This window comes from Ochlerotatus camptorhynchus, unplaced genomic scaffold (genome assembly GCF_037179485.1).
Source record: "Ochlerotatus camptorhynchus isolate MF236.1 unplaced genomic scaffold, CSIRO-AGI_Acam_v1.1 ptg000367l, whole genome shotgun sequence".
NCBI classification, from domain to species: Eukaryota; Metazoa; Arthropoda; class Insecta; order Diptera; family Culicidae; genus Ochlerotatus; species Ochlerotatus camptorhynchus.
This window is the reverse complement of record NW_027040855.1, coordinates 4,222,320-4,240,222: the sequence shown is the minus strand read 5'-3', so window position 1 is coordinate 4,240,222 and position 17,903 is coordinate 4,222,320.

Below are 17,903 nucleotides of genomic sequence, written 5' to 3'. Positions count from 1 at the left end.
ATGCATACGTTTTTTTTAACCTTTATTAAGGAGATTTTTAGCCTTTTGGCTAGTTCATCTCCAAATCATGCATACGGTGTTTGGAACACACTTTTTGTTGTAAGGTTTCTATAAAACAGGCAAACGCGTCTTCTGATCCGGTCATATTGCAGTTTTGTTTTGAGCTGCAAGCATAGAGATAAATTATATATATTTTTGTTTTCATAATTTCAGCATGATTTTTTTAGGATTACACGTTAAAAATGTTGCACTTACTTATTGCTGTATAAGTAAACATCATTTTAAAGAAAAATGATGCTAGAATGTTGCATATTTACTGCGAATATTACAGTCAGGAATCAAACATACGGGGGAAATTGAATTTTCAGGCACTGACGCTTAATTTGACAGATCGAATACAATTTACTGAGCTTTTAGCATCCCGTATAAACGCGAACCATAACTTGACCTTACCGATAATAATTATAAATTGTTTATAATCACTCCTAAACTTTAACTGAAATGGTTATGGAACTTTACATGAACGTTTGTGTGATAAAGTTTTAACCTTATGTATTATTGTTTTTTGAAAGCGGACCTCACAAATAATGGATTGTTAAGAACCATTACCATTCAAAATTCTTGTTTTCTCCATACATTTTCGAAAAGAGAACTATATTTGAACGTTTTTACTTATGGTTTGAGAACATTAATGGTTATGGTTATGATAGTCAGTAAGGTCCATTAATGGTTTTGTATTATCGCTCAACTTTACGTGGAATATATCGTGAATTGCAATCAGTGGGCCGTATGAATAAAATGAGTTTACTTTACTTTCCAATGCTTTTCTTACGGGAAAAGTAAAGTAAACGCTTTTATTCATACGACCTAGTGAATCAGTAATTTACAGGCAACCAATTCGCGATATATTCCACATAAAGTTGATCGATGTTACAAAACTATTCATGGACCTTACTGACTACCATAACCATAACCATTAATGTTCTCAAACTATAAGTTAAAAGGTTCTAATATAGTCCTCCTCCCGAAAATATATGGAGAAAACAAGAATTTTGAATGGTAATGGTTCTTAACAACTCATTATTTGTAAGGTCCGCTTCCAAAAAACCATTATACATAAGGTTAAAACTTTATCATTAAACGTTCTTGTAAAGTTCCATAACCATTTCAGTTGAAGTTTAGCAGGGATTATAAACAATTTTTAACCTTTTTCGGTAAGGTCAATTAATGGTTCGCGTTTATGCGGGCGGTGAAATGTGGTTTTGCTGGGATCAGTTCAGCAATTCATTTTGCTGGGAACTTGATTCAAAATTTTGGTGTAAGCTCATTGCAGCTACCTGCACTGAGCGAATTTACCATGTCGTCATTGCATGATTAATCATTCAGAGCTATCCGATTTCTTTAACATCGAAAATAATATGAGATACCCGATTGACTGATAATTGACATTAAATGGGATGATTCATCATACTTATCATAACAAGAAATTACATCAACCACTTAATGAAGTACCGTTCAAATTTTGAAAGGTATTAACAATAAATGAATTCAAGAACAGAAATGAACTAAAATCATCCAAGTGAACCCCATAACGAAAATCATACAACAACTGTCATGCGATTCATTTTCTTATCGTTTCAGTCTCCCATTGCGTGTTGGCCTTACCATTTTTTCGCAGCTTGTTGCGACTCTCTCGAATAGCAGTACACAGTTTTTTCGCATACCACGGGGAGTGTCACCAAAAAGCGAACGAGAAAAAAGTTTTCGGATTCATGTGGCAAAAAATATCTACTCGTTCCGTTCCCGTTTGATTCGAATGCTTCAGTGCCCGTGGATTGTTCGCGATCCAGCCCCCCCTCAAGGAGGTGGTCAGCGACTTTGAGGAAAGCAAATACCAGAACGCCGAACTGCCTCTTTCGTACTACGGCAAGTCGCCGAACGAGTGGAGTTTTACAAACTGGCCAAGTGGGCCATCGACAGAAACGTGTAATCAGAACAACATCCGCTTGTTGATTCAAATTCCTAGACTTCAGTAAGTTACTGGGAGGGAGGTCCTTTGTTTCAAGCAATATGATTCTAACAAAACAAATTTATCTTCCAGTGATATCTTCAAGACCAACCAGCTGATGAGCTCGTTTAGCAGATTTTAGACAAAATTTTCAAACTGCCCGAAGCGCTTTTTGAGGCCACAAACAACCCGAGCCAACATCCTTAATTGCACAAGTTCCTACAGAACGTGATTGGGTTCGATTCCGTGGATGACGAGTCCGAACCGGCGAATCCACTGTTCGATGGGGACGCCAGGGGAGAGGCCGGCCCAGTGCAGCATTTAGTGTGGTTGTTTTATCATAAATGAATAAAACAATTGCTCAACTTATAAAACAGAAGCGTTTCATTTACAACATTAATTTACAGTTCCAACGATTTAGAAGAGATATATTTCGTTATGATCACAATTTTTAAACTGTAAAATAAGCTTTCTTCTTCCATATATTTTTCATTCAGATTGCTCTTATATTTCATTTAAACATTGCATGACAATTTATTTTGAAACTGTATGACGAGTCCGTATCTTTCTCAATGTTAATCATACGGTTTGTTCATTACAAGTCTTCCTAAGAATGGATGATAATCGTGCTGATTTAGAACTTATGGTTTACAGCGTGCAGAACGAAAATCATCCTGTTTTAGAATTAATGCTATTCAGTTCTTCTGTGCTTTGAGAGCTGAATCAGAGAATGATAATCTTTCACAAATAGAAAAATAATCCGTATGGGGCTCAAGTGAAGCAATAATCATACATTGATGTATGGACAATTTGGTTCAGTGTGGGTTCATTTTGGTTAGCCTGAAATTAGCGTGTTAGGAACGTCAAACTTGACATTTCATATCGAACTCCAAATGTATTATCACAGTTTCCGACAGGGTAGTTAGTGTTTATGTTTCGTTTCGCGAAGGCATTTTGCGAAAAGTTTTTCCCGATGTAAAAATTTAAATTTTTAATTATTTCAATCTGAATCTTTGACAAATTTGCTTTTTTTTTGCATTGTTATAGTGCGTCACACTAGCCTGATGCACTAGAAAGTGAACGATTTGTGCAGTGGACAGTGGTTTTTTCTATTCAATCAATTCTCTCTCAAGAAAAGTGGTGTACGTGATTTTTGTTGTCCGGAATACATGCAGTGGATGTGCAAAAGCAAAACAAGCAAATCTCGCCGTTCAGAAAAAAAATCAACATCGGTTACAGCGGCAGAAGGACGCCGCTTTAAGCCGGTAATTGTATGTATTTTTTGTTTCCAAATTTACATGATACGCGAATAGAGCTGGAAAAAAGCTAATACATTGATTTCATTTTTAGGGAGGAGACCGGAAGAGATATCGATTTTGCACTTATCATCTGAAAGAAAATAATTACTATTTTCTGGAGGTGTAAGGTGAGTAGGAGATTTGATCAACCCGCGCTTTATCGCTCTTTTTCGAACGGATTTGAGCAACAAAAATGGAATGTGTCTACTAAAGATGATTTGTAAATTTATTTACCTTTCTATACGTACCGTTGGGTTTGATAAAGAGTTAGACATTGTTGGGATTTTGTTAAAAACCTAACATTGCTTATTGGTTCCAAATAAGTTTCAATTCCGTCCAAACGCATTGAAACGCTATTGGATTTGCTTCGTCATACAAAGGAGGAAGACAGGCGAAAGTTTTTCGCCAGGAGTGCTTCTTTTGTTATATTATATCCATGTAATGTTTGGATAGGTCAAATACAGGATTAAAGTTATTTGCAACTTCTGCCGGCAATTTAATTAGGATTTTGGTTTCTAATTTTCTCATTAACTTGAACTGTCGTTTGTTGTGATTTAAATGATCTATGGTAGCCGTTCTGTCTTTAAAGACTACACGCACTTATTGGGACCTAAGTGACTTATAATACCGTGATGTTTTCGGGAAAGGTTATCAAACAATAGTATAGAGTAAAGCAAATTCACTGGCAGATCCAGAACGATGTAATCAGAAATGGTACTAAATTTGGAGCACAGTCAAACGGGGTGACTTGCATCAGTTGTGTTGATATACGGTTTTCGATTATTAGTAGCACGCCAGGGATCCCCCCGAAAAGCGCAGTGACTAGAGCAGTTCACCCACCGGTATTTCTCGGCAGTCCTCCACCTAATTGAGCTGATTTCTTGTAGGTGACTAGTATGGTTGGTATCACTAATCACATACAAAAAATCAGCTCAATTGGTTGGAAGACTGCCGAGAAATAGCGGTAGATGAACTGCACCACCCACCACGCTATTCAAGGGATTCCTGTATCAACATCTGTCCCGTGAACATTTTTTGTAGAAATGCACCAGATGAAGATATGCGACACCGTCGAATATTCAACTTTCTAGTGCCGTGGATACAAACTATGCGCAACTATGAACATGAGCATTATTTGTATAATTAACGATGAGCACATCAATGGTCACACTAGTACTGCCCATAAAAGCATATCAGTCTCATTTGGAAAAAAAAGCAAACTGAGAAAAACGCTGTTGGCGTATTGGATGATAAGAACAGCTTAACATGTATTTGGAGCCGAGTTATTAACGAAAGCGAGTGCCGGTGAAGAGAATCAATCGCGACACGTTCCGAATAAAGTTCCTAAACAAGGTAATCATCATCCTTGGCAAAGTCTTCCAAAAAAGTGCGCTAAGAAAATACACCAAGTACCACACCTTACAACTCAAGGACCATTATGCATCGACGAGCCAGTCGCCACTGTTAGGGCCCATGCATTAATTATGTCACGCTAAATCGAGCAAAAAATTACCCCCTCTCCCCCCTATCGCGACGTTTTTCCTATACCTAATGCATTGCTTGTCACAAAATCTTAGATCCCCCCTTCCCCTTTTAGAGCGTGACATAATATATGCACCAACCCTTATCGGCGTTATCAACGAGATGTTCAACGGAAGCTTCGATCTCACCCGACTACTTTTTGGAATTATGTGAATGAGCAACGAAAGGAGTCTGGCCTTCCACTATGGTACTGACCGGCGAAGAAGCTTCATCCCCTCAGGACATTTGCCGTCTGTTCTCAACCAAGTTTGCGAGTGTATTCTCGGATGAGAACCTAGCTGACGAGCACGTTTCTCTAGCAGCCAGTAATGTTCCAATGTCTGGTCAATCCAGTGGCGTCGCCCTAACCTCAATCTACCTGTTCAGCAACTTTCAAAACGTAATCAAATAAACAATATTGGTATCAATTAATATAAATCAGTGAAATTATGTGCACACAACTGTGCCTTTTGAAATTTATTTGAATGTAAAAATAACGTTTTCAAAGCTGTTGAACAGGTAAAAAGTGAAGTTACGCGACGCCACTGGGTCAATCTTTGGCAGCTATCAACATCGACCTCGCTATGATAACTAGAGCGGCTTCGCAACTGTAGTCTTCATTTAAACTTGGACCTGATGGAGTTCCTTCCGTCTTTCTCAAGCAACACATCGATAGCCTAGTGGCTCCGCTCTTCCTTCTGTTCGAAATGTCCCTCTCCAGTGGGGTGTTTCCTTCCTGCTGGAAATCAGCTGCGATGTTTCCAGTGCATAAGAAAGGATGCCATATCTAAACTGTTCGAGTTGGTCGTTATGGAACCATTAGTCTCTCACTTCAAGCAGCACTTGAGCGAAGACCAGCATAGTTTCATGGCAGGGCGGTCGACTACTTCAAACCTTCTGTGTCTCACCTCATACATTACGGAGAGTATGACAGACCATATGCAAACAGATGTCATCTACACTGACCTATCAGCCGCCTTCGACAAGTTGAACCATCCTATAGCGATCGCCAAACTGGATAGGCTCGGTATAAACGGCAGTCTCCTACGATGGTTCGCATCCTATCTATCTGATCGTCAGTTGGAAGTTACAATCTACGACTGCCGATCAGGAGATCGTTCCCTGCCACTTCGGGTATTCCGCAAGGTAGCCACCTCGGCCCGTTGATATTTCTTGTGTATTTCAACGACGTCAATTTCGTCCTCGACGGTCCACGACTGTCGTTCGCAGACGACATGAAAATCTATCTCCGAATCTGGTTGCTTATTGGTGCCAACTGAAACGCATGGTTGTAAATCCAACAAAATGTTCAGTAATCACGTTCTCACGGAAGAAACATTCAGTTATATCCTAGAAGGCGTTGGCGTACATCGTGTGAATCACAATAAGGATCTGGGAGTCATCTTAGATTGTCAACTCACATACAGCTAGCATATCTCGTACGTGATCGACAAGTCATCCAGAACGCTCGGCTTCATTTTCAGGATAGCTAAAAGTTTCACGGTCATCTACTGTTTGAAGTCGCTTTACTGCTCCCTCGTCCGGTCGGTGTTAGAATACTGCTGCCCTGTATGGAATCCCAATTACCAAAACAGTGTACAAAGAGTAGAGTCTATTCAACGACGATTCATCTGGTTTGCCCTTCGACGATTGCCTTGGAGGGATCCTCATCGCCTTCCAGGCTACGGAAGTCGGTGCCAGTTAATTCACCTGGATCCTTTGCGGAGTTGAAGAGATACGACAAGGGCCCTGTTTGTGGCAGACATTCTAAAGGGCAGAATCGATTGTCCTTCTATTCTACAACAAATCGACGTTAACGTTCAATGGGCTACAAAGGGTTTTCAATCGTGTTGCTTCCTTATTTGATTTTCACTTGGCACGCGAGACGCTGCGTCAGAGATTCTGTTGTGCCCTGAACCGACTCACCTTCGATGACGTAGTGGATTGGTTTGGACGGAGCTCCAACACCAAATTGCTGATGCAATGGAACGATCTTGATATCGTTAATAAGCCACCATCAACTAAAATCTCCTAAATTTTAAACCTAAACTGGTCTTCCGAACGATATCCCTTATTCTATTCGATGGATGCTATGCAGTGGATGGTATATAACAATAGCCCAGACGTAAACAACTCTGTCTAGTAGTTGCGCCGGCAGACTATTGAATTCGCCAGCGGTTAACGATGGCAGGGTTGTAGTCAACCGGGAATCTCGCTTCCAAACAGATTCCGTGATATATTTTAAAGAACTAGGAATTAAGTTGGAACGGCCTTTGCAGCTTGTTACTTCTTGACTATATTGTATTTGCTAGTATTGCTTAATCCATCATTAGGGCTAAACCCAGTCTGTTGATGTAGAACCAAATAAACAATAAACAATCGATGATTATTTGCTAGAAAAGTCAAGCTGAACATTACATTAGGTCCTAAGGAACATAGATCGATCCTCTTCGTCGACTTTCTCTTTCGTTAATAACTTGAGCATAAAACCGTTTCTTGTTGTGTTTGTCGTATTAGATGCTAGATAAAAGCTTCGTTTATCGATCTGTGTGCTGAAAATACCTGGGAAAGTCGACGAAAAGAATCTGTGTATGTTACTTAGGGCCTAATGCAATGTTCAGTTTGAAGTCTGAAGAGAACATAGGGGAAAAGACGGTTTCGACACTTTTTTACTTATAAACGCCAGGGAATTTATAAGTCCTAGAGCGCTGATTTTTTGTATGAAGGTGCATCATGGTCCAGAGAGTTGTTTTGCAAAAATAACACTAATGCTTCAGAGTTGGAAGGAAATGCTATACTAATATCAACATGAAGCTTTGGTGCTAGAGAAAGTTCTGAAGAGGATAGATTGATAGTTCCGCTAAAGTACGACAGTGTGAAAATTGAACAGAAGTTGAAATTGAGCGAAGGGCCATTATTGCGACAATACTAATCAAACGCGCACTCCATTACCTAGCTCATACGTTGATGGAACAAGTCATCACAACAATTTACAACAGATTAATTAACAACAAAACCTAACATAGTACACATAATCATAGACATAGAAACAGCCATTAACACTTGCCAACTATCAACCGAACACAAAAACACAATCAGACCATTATCTGAAGAAAAAAGCGGCGCGTGTGGTGTAGTGGTAAGCGTGATTACCTCTCACCCCAGCAGGCCTGGGTTCAATCCCAGTCGGCGCCGCCGGGATGTTCTGAGACATAATATCTCTGATCACGCCTTCCTTCGGAAGGGAAGTAAAGGCGTTGGTCTCCGGTTCATGAGTTGATGGGTCGATAGGTAGGGTCCAGATGTGGGAACTGCCTTCCTGGCGTCGGTAGCATTGGTGCTCAGCACGGAATACAAGATCGGCGGAAAATAAATCAAGGAAAAAATATCATAGAAACCATCAAGAAAGGAACACCAAAGTTACTAAACAAAAACTCATCATCACGGTTTTAATTCAACCAGAACGAGAATACTACACAAAAGTAGAAAAAGAAACGCAATAGTCATTTTAGACAAGACAGACAACGACAACATAATGACAGAAAAACTCAACAACGAACCATATAGAAAACAAAGAAAAGACCCATTACAAGTAACAGTGAAACGTGTGGATAAAATCGTAAAAGAATGCAAACCTTTACGCAGAGTAAAATAAATAAGTCCGGTAACATATCCCAGCTCAACGGCTCCTCTTTATAGCACATCTTTGACGAAATGAAACCTGATGTCTAGATGCTTGGTCCTAGGATTGTAACATTGATTACGTGCGATACAGATGGCTGATTGATTGTCACACCGGATCGGAATCCCTTGCATACCAAAAATCTGCGAATGGAAAGCAAGATTTATTCCGCTTCGCATGTGGATAGTGCCACTGTTGGAGGTCGCTTAACATTCCGGTTGTGGATTTCCTTGAATCTGGATCTCCTCCCCAATCGGCATCCCCCAATGGCCATCCAAATCCACGCAGTGCTCCTTGGAGTATGTCAGCCGAACTGCACTTGTACCTCGCAGGTACCGGATGATGCGCTTGACAGCATTCCAATGGCTTCGTCCGGGATTGCTGTTAAATTGGCTAACTTGGTTGACCACAAAACTGATGTCTGGCCACGTCGCCTGCGCCAGATAGGTGAGACAGCCAACAGCCGGCAAGCAACCTGCTTCATTTTGCGTATCTCTTCTCGCGTTGTCGCTGCCATAGACTTATCCAGTTTGACACTAAAGGGCGAACACGAAATTATTGCAACACTTACAACTGGCTGTATCTTTATTCCTACTAGGCGGAAATTAAGCAAACTTTGCATAGTTTCTCTTTGAAGTGTATTGTTTACATCCTGTAAATTGCGGTATTGTCTGTTTCGATGCGGCTAAGATGGAAGTGAGTCAAGCCGGCGCCGGTGGTGTAGTGGTAAGCGTGACGGAGCTGTCCAATCGTGCTTTAGAAACAATACTGCATATCAATAATTCAACCGTTATGAACAGATGCAAAGAACGGTTGACATTGGATCACAAGCACGGAGCAGGAAGGAACCCGGGAGCAGCATGTGTGAAGGGTAATTTTACTCAAAATCCCAACATTTCAACACGTGATGTTGCCAAAAAGGTTAGTGCTTCGCAATGTTACGTATAGTAGGTCAAGGCAAGAGCTGGGTTACATGCATTCAAGGTTCAAAACTTCCCAAACCGCGATGAACACCAGCAAACTGTTGCCAAAACCCGCGCAAGGAAGCTCTACACGGAAATGTTGGCCAGATACAGTTGCTGTGTAATAGATGATGAAACATAAAGTCTGGAACGCGCAAAAATTGGTCATCTTCAAATTGGTGTATTTCTGTAAAAAAATCATAAAAAAAACTGAAATGCTGCATTTGGAAGTTGAGTGTATATACAATGGTTGCTATGATGAGTTTTCACCGTTTGCTCTCCGTTTTTCAAAATGACGTCCACGCAAGAGGCGCAGCGTGTCAAAATTTTGCTCGCGCAGCAAGAGAATCCGCCAAGTTGGCAAAATTGCTGGATGTGGCCAAATCGACCGTGACAAACGTTTTAAAAGTGTTCGGGGATCGTCTGTCGACCGCCAGGAAGCAGCGGCAATCGTAATCCGGACGTGGCAGCGACGACGAAGAAGGTGGCGGTGAAATATAAGCGGAATCCTAACCTCTCCATCCAGGACGTCGCTAGCAAGCTCAATGTCTCCCATACTACTGTGCAGCGGGCCAAAAAACGAGCCGGGTTGTCGACGTTTAAGAAGGTGAACTGACTTGACTGAAAGAAACGGTCTTTGTCGACCAATTTTTGCGCGTTCCAGTCTTTACGTCAAAACTGACTTCCAACAAATACCAGGACAGCAGTTTTACGCCGGAAAAGATATGTTTCAAGTGAATGGTCGTTGCAAGAAAAAGAAAATATCGAAATTTGCATCAAAATACCTTATTTGACAGGCTATCTGCACCTGTGGCAAAAGAAGTAAAATTTTCGTAATGTGACAGGCGCCATCAATGGCGAAATTTACAAAAATGAATGCCTCCAAAAACGTTTGCTGTCCTTTTTGAAGCGCCACAGTGAAAAACCATTGTTCTGGCCGGACTTAGCTTCATGTCACTATTCTGAAGGCGTGCTGGAATGGTATGAGGCTAATTCGGTGCATTTTGTCCCCAAGGTCATGAATCCATCGAACTGTCCAGAACTACGTCCAATCGAAACCTAATGTAGTGGGAACTCAGAAAGACCAAGGAGGAAGTAAAGGATGCAAATGACATGCGGAGAAAATGGATTAAAACTTTGTAAAAGGTACCGGATACGATTGTACAAGCTCGTATGGATGGCGTGAAGCAAAAGTGTCAGCTTTTTATCAAACAACCCCAAAGTTGATCCAATATCAGGGCTGGTAGCGAGTCACTTTTTAGTGACTTGGTCACTGACTTGGTCAAGCCAAACACTAATAAGTCTCTTTTTTTAAGGCCAAGTCATCAAAGTCATTTTTGCTTGTAATCAGTCATAGTGACAACTTTTTTAGCGTGAATTTATTTCAAGATTGATCATTCTTTGCTTTGTGGCGTTTAATCGTCTTTCTCTATCTACAGGGTGTTTTCCAGTACTGTTTCGGTCAGGATGCGGCCCTGCGTTGTGTTTTTACGGTGTGATGGAAATCGGCAAGGCGAAGACTTTTCCAGAGTATAATTAAAACAATTTTTGCGATTGTGCAATTATTTACCACTTAGTTCAATGTTTTATTGCTTCCGAGAGGCATCCTTCCTGCTCGGAGGAGGACCGAATAACTTAAACTATTTACAAAAATGAGGCCTTATAATTAAAACTGAACAATAAAACTCACTCACAATAATTCTTTACAACTAAAAACAACCATACAAAATATAATCAATAACAAATGCATACAAAACACTATGATACAAACAATGTGGATAGCATCGCTATCATCGTGACGGGGGGTTTTTTACTGGTAACGCTTTATATATTCAAACGCCGTAGAGCCCGGCACCGATGGTGCGATCCAACAAGTACTTGAACGGATAAATTCTAGGTTTATAATAAGAAAGCTATTCTTTAAATGTGTTAAAAATATGCCCTTTTTTGTGGATCAAAAACAACAGCAATTTACCCAAACTTTTTTTTAAGACATGGCAATCAGTTTTAAAGAAACAGCTGTACAATCAAATTCATTGAATGTTGAAGTATAACACTTACTTAATTTCTCACTTACTACTTAATTTGAGTAAGTCTAAGATCTAAAATTTTTCAATATCTTGAAGTTTCGTATTCCATGTTCAAAATATTAAAAAATTTCAAAGTGCCAGAATCAAGGAAAAAAATAAATGATTTATTTTATGTTCGTAATTGTAGGAACTTTGGAAAAGTTTTAAGTAATAAAAAGAAATTCAGAAAAGCTAGATCTAGAGATTTTTGGGGAATTTCAGATCTTAGGAGCAGTTTCCGTAGCTTTAGTCCAGACTTTTGGAGCAGTTTAAAGATCTATAATCGTAAATTTAGAAAAAAAAATCAGGATAGTTCCATGATGTGCTGAAAAAGAGAATCCTTAAGATGTTCCGAGAATTTCAGGGTAGCACAGAGTCCATCAGAAAATTTATGAAAACTTAAGAAATATTTCAGAAACTTCACAGAAGTCCAGATAAATTTAAAGGGGTTTACGGGAATTCCATTTATTTCCAAGCAGAACCGAGATCTTCAATAGAATTGAGAGCTTTAGATAAGCTTCGATATCATCAAGACAGATCAGAGAATCAAAGGGTAGTGCAAATAATTTCAAGGAAATTGTTGAAATTTTAAAGAAGTTTTGAGAAACTCAGGGAATTTCCGGAAACTTCAGCAAAGCTCCGAGAGAATTTTTGGAACGTAATAAAAATTATATGAACATCCGGAAAACGTGAGAGTAATTTAAGGGTGTTACATCATGGTAATTTCAAGAACATAAAAAGTGTGAAAATTTTGCTAAGTTGATTAGAGAACCCGTAAAGAAAAGAACGATATAGGTACAATGAAACTTATTGTAACCATACAATAGAATTTATTGTACTTAAAATAAATTGTATCGCCCACAACTATAAAATAACCATAGAATTTATTGTTTGCACAATATAATATATGGTAAATGGGTAAATCTACAATAGAACAAGTGGGTTGTTATGTATCTTAATCGTACAAAAAATAGCTTTTTCCCGAACGAACTTGAGACATTTACCATTAATTTTATTGTTTTTCTATTGTTGAAAATTCATACTATATGGGACATATTGTAGATCTATTGTAATAACAATATGTTAAAATTTCTTGTACAATATACGCACAATAAGATCGATTGTTGGCAATAGATTTGAATGTAATTGTATTTTATTTTATGGTAATTGTATGGCTATTTTTTCCGGGAACCCCGTAAAAAAAAGAACGATACAGGTAGAATGAAATGTATTGTAACCATACAATAGAATTTATTGTTCTTAAAATAAATTGTATTGTCAGCAACGATAAAAAATCACCATAAAATATATAGTTTCCACAATAGATTCTATGGTAAATGTGGAAATATACAATAGAACTAGGGGGTTGTTATGTATCATGTATATGTATATGTATTACAGAAAATCACTTTTTCCCGAATGAACTTGAGTCATTTACCATTAATTTTATTGTTTTTCTGTTGTATTGTTGAAAATTCATGCTCTATGGAAGGTATTGTAGATCTAATGTAATAACAATATTTTAAATTTACTTGTATGATACACATACAATAGGATCGATTGTTGGCAATAGATTGTGTTGTGATTTTATATTATTTTATGGTTATTGTATGGTTATTTTTTTCCGGGACATCAACGAAGTTCCATTATATATATAAAAAAACGAGGAACTTTTAGCAAGCAGCGCTATCTTCAAGAAATTCCAGATAACTTCTAATAAACTTAGATATTTTTAGATAGTTTCATGATATTCAGCGAAGTTCCGAGTACAGCGATCAGACAGCTTCAAAATAACCCCATTAACTTAAGGGGGTAGTACACTTTGAACGTCCAAAAAGTAAGGCATTTTCGTTAATTTTTTTAAGCAATAAAACACTCAAGGAAGGCAAATATGTTATAACCCATTTATTAGTCATCCTTCGAACTACAATTTGTATTTTTTTTTTGAACTCGATTGGCGTCTCCCCGTGGCCGGTGCCACGCCGTGTTCTAAGTGGCGGATTAATCAACTTTCATGTACCTCGGGTTTTTCTTCACCAAAAGGTAGTTTGGTGATTACATTTAAAAATCGGTTAGTTTTAAAATATTCTATCGGGGGAAAATTGAATAAACTTGATTTGAAATTTTTGAATTTTTATGCTGTTTCTATACATTTTATGGAGACGCAATACACTTTATAATTTAGGCATATGTTTATAAGTTAAATTTTGTACATTCATATGTATCTTAGAACAGTTATTTTTCATTTGCTTTTTTTTATTTCTGTTTTCATTTACGTCACACACGAAACTTGACGTCTATTCTCAACTTTGTGGTTTTAGCACTTGCACAGTTGTACCATTTTCGCATTTGTAGAGTTAGACAAATAAAGTGACACTCTATAATTAGGGAAATCTTCTAACTAAATAACCGCGCTTTTACTGTAGATAATCATAAAAAAATACATGTATTTAATTTTTGATTGTTTATTATATCGAATATTTGATTTCATTTAAATGATTTAAATTATGTATACAGGTGCTGCGAACAAAGTTAAATTCAGTTCATAATTGTTAGGAAAGCTTCATTCCTAGATTGGTCTCAAATGTGGCTACTGTTGTATGCGACAGATCTGCCTTAAGCAGATTTCGTTGATAGCTGTTGTGGCTTTCAGGAACTTTATAATTCATCCATGTTTTGGCGAAATCGTGGTGAATTGCTTCGATTGTCTGTTCTGAATATCGTCCAAGTCCTTTGTTTGAATTACTGCAAAATCCAGTTACGTGGAATTTAATGATGCAAAACTTCGGAGTTGTTGGAAGTCTTAAAGCTTCCCAACTTTCACAAAATTCGTCGATAGATTGACGATACCCATCAATAAGTTCCATGCCAAAACATTTTTCAATTACCGAGCCAAGATTTTGCATCGTAAGGGCATATTCTTTTAGACCAGCATCGAGTAAAACTCCTTTTTTGGTTGGTAAAGCACGACAATGTCTTCCAGCAAAACCACATTGCGCATGTCGAGTTGCATTTGCAGCCTTAGTCCATGATTCTGCAATGCTTGGATAGTTTTTAGCTATGTTGTCGTAGGCGCTGTTCATTAAACCCAAAAACAAGTGCAATCATGGTGGTGTACATACATATAATACTTTCGTGCAGTCATTACCGGAAAATAAAGGTTTGTTTACACAATTGAAGAAGTCTTTAGCAAATTTTGATGACGTTCGATGTTTTTTTTTCAATATAGAAACGTTTTTCTGCAACGTTTGTTGTGCCACACGACAAATATCGCAATCCACGTGTTTTGTTGAACCTCTCGTTATTATTCTGCTATGGTATTTATGCACAGATTTTTTTTTAAACTTTTCACCACTCTTACATCTATACACCGCAATGTAGCAGCTTCCGCACAGCACTTTTGGATACATTTAATTTTGTTCGTCAAAATCAGGTACAAAACACTCTTTAATTGTTTTTTTTTAACGGTTTATGAATGTGTTTGGCCCAGGGTTTGCCTAGTTTTGCTTTATTGAAACATAAAAGGCATATTTTCAACAGGTTTTGTTCGTGAGTTTTCTTCATGGTCACACGCAGCTGAACGTTATAATTAATACAAGTGGTTCAGGGTGTGTTCCATTTGGTGAATTTTCACTTAAATTTGACACTTCGAAAATAAATTAAGATGTTCGAAAATCCCTCTGTTGTTGATCTTCCTATTTTCGAGAAGGTGTTTGTCAAAATTGATTCCTGGTCGGTCAGAAATCAGTCTGGCACAATAGCAGGTTTATTTGAAAATTGTCCATCTGTCAAATTTAAGTGAAAATTCACCAAATGGAACACAGCCTTAGCTCCAGAGCACTAAAACAATGTTTTTGTATTTAGTTCTACGCGGAACATGACAACATGGCAACACGATTAAATCAAGTTAACTATGTTGAGTATAAACAAAAGAAAAAGTCAATAGAGCTAAATTAAGTAATATTCAAAATATTCAAGTCTATTTTTTAAAATTTTTCGCTCGACAGTTTATTTTCAATCTAACCGATTTTAAAATGTAAGCATCAAAACTAACATGTGAAGAAAATCCGAGGTATATGAAAGTAGATTAATCCATCTCTCCACAAAGTACATTGCGTCTCCATGCAAAACCTACTGTAAAAACGGTAAAAAATCCAAAATTTAAAATCAAGATTTTTCGAATTTCCCCCGATAGAATATTTTAAAACCAATCGATTGTTAAATTTAAGCACCCAAACTTACTTTTGGTGAAGAAAAATCCGAGGTACATGAAAGTTGATTAATCCGCCTCTTCGGACACGGCGTGGGTGCACCAGGTCGCGCGGGTGTTCTCGCGCGGAAGTCGGAAAACGGCGTGGGAAAATACTCCTTTCCATGTGATCCTGGAACATAAATCGAACAAAAATCCTGATTAGTAATGAAATTTGGGCTAGAAATACGTATTCCGATTTTTTTTAATTAATTTTTTCAAAAGTTGTGGTCTTAGGAAAAAAAAGTCCATTTTTTCACCCTAAAAATGCTTACAAAATCGTGGATTAAAAATCCATTTTTGACAAAATCGAAAATGTGGATACGTATTTCTAAGCAGAATTTAATTCTGAACAAGAAAACCTAGGCGATATCCAAATTTGATGATAACTGGTTAGAGTTATTTCCCACGCCAATTTGAAAAACCCCGTTTCGAGATAAACGCGTTTAAAGATAAAATTGCTCTCTCAACGCGCCGGTACATGTTTTGGGAAATCGCTTCGTAAAGCGGTAAGGAATATTCTGGCGGACTTGGAGTCTTTTCTAAATTAAAGTATACATCCCAAGAAACATTTTAAGCCAAAAAAATGCATTTTTTTGAAAAATCAAGGTGTACTCCCCCCTTAAGCAAATTTGCAGAGACTTACAGGGAGTTCCGTGGAATAATGGGGAATTCCATGAATTCTACGATTGATCCGAAAACGTCAGAAGCGCCAGGGTATTATGAATATATATCAGAAAATTTGCCGGATCATTAAAAAAAATTAGAGAACTTCAGCTAACCATAGATAAGTTCAGGGAAAATTAGTGAGCATTTATAATGGCTATAATACTTAAGGAAAATTGTCGAAACTTCAAGGCAACATTAGAAACATTGAGGAAACTTTAGGAAGTCATATAAAGTTCAGGGAAGTTTAAGAATTTGATGAGAAGTATTGTGAGCATCCGGCAAGTTTCTCAAACTACGAAAGAACTTCAAGGCAGTTGCATTAACTTCTGGAAAAAATTGGGAACTTTCAAGTAGTTCTGAAGACCTCAGAATAGTCCATTCTGATTTCCATTGAAATATTCCTCAACATTTCAATAAAGCTATTCTCTTCATTAAATTTTCTTTTAGTTTTCCTCGGAATTACCTTGACATTCTCCACAATAAGAAACCATTTGGAAAAATTCTCCGAATATTCATTGAATTCATTTCAGATTTCATTTTGAATCTCACTCCTTCCCATGGAATTCTACTCACATTGAAAGTCTCCTAAGAATTCATTAGCATTTCTCCTTACAAATTCCTTAGATTTCTTCTCATAATTTGTATGGCAAACCCTCCTGAATTTATTTTCCGAATTCCTTTGAAGATGTTCTGGAGTTATTCTCAGATTTAATTGTAATCCTCCCTTTAGTATTTTCAAAAAGATTCCAAGGACTAATGCTCCGGATTCGTTTTCTCCCACAACTTTATAACATTATCCTCAGAACCTAAAGAGACGAACCAGCTACAGGCTGAAAGTCTCTATAATAGAGCAAAAAAAAAAAATTATCCTCAGAAGGCCCTTGGAATTTTGCTCTAAGGAGTTGTGCTCCTCAGAAATTTTCAGAGTTTTCATTAAAATTTGCTTTTAATTCAATTCAGGGTTTCTTAAAATTCTACTCAAAACTTTTAGGCTTCACAAGAAATCTAAAATTCCTCAGAACTACCTTAAAAGCAGATTGCATTTGATGTTTTTCTGAAAGATTTTTTTTTCCAGAACTTCCTTGAAATGAGCTCCTTAGAAATTATAATAAAATTCAACGAGCTTTTAAAACTGTGCATGGATTTTGACTCCAGATTCTTGAAAATTTCTTGAAGTATTATAGCTTTTAAGCCCAGAAAATTTCTTGGAAATATGCATTTTCCAAAAAAAAAAAAACATTTCTAGTCTCTGTTTTTTTTTTATTTATTTGTTACTAATACACTGTGGATCTATAAAGTTCAAAGTGTGAATGTAAATATCGAGAAACATGAAATGCTTGTATTTCAAAATTCATTATTTTCTTTAAATATCCTTTAGAATTAGAATTAGAAAATTATTAAATTATCTGAGCCTTCCAGGTATTTTAAAGAACAATAAAATTTCC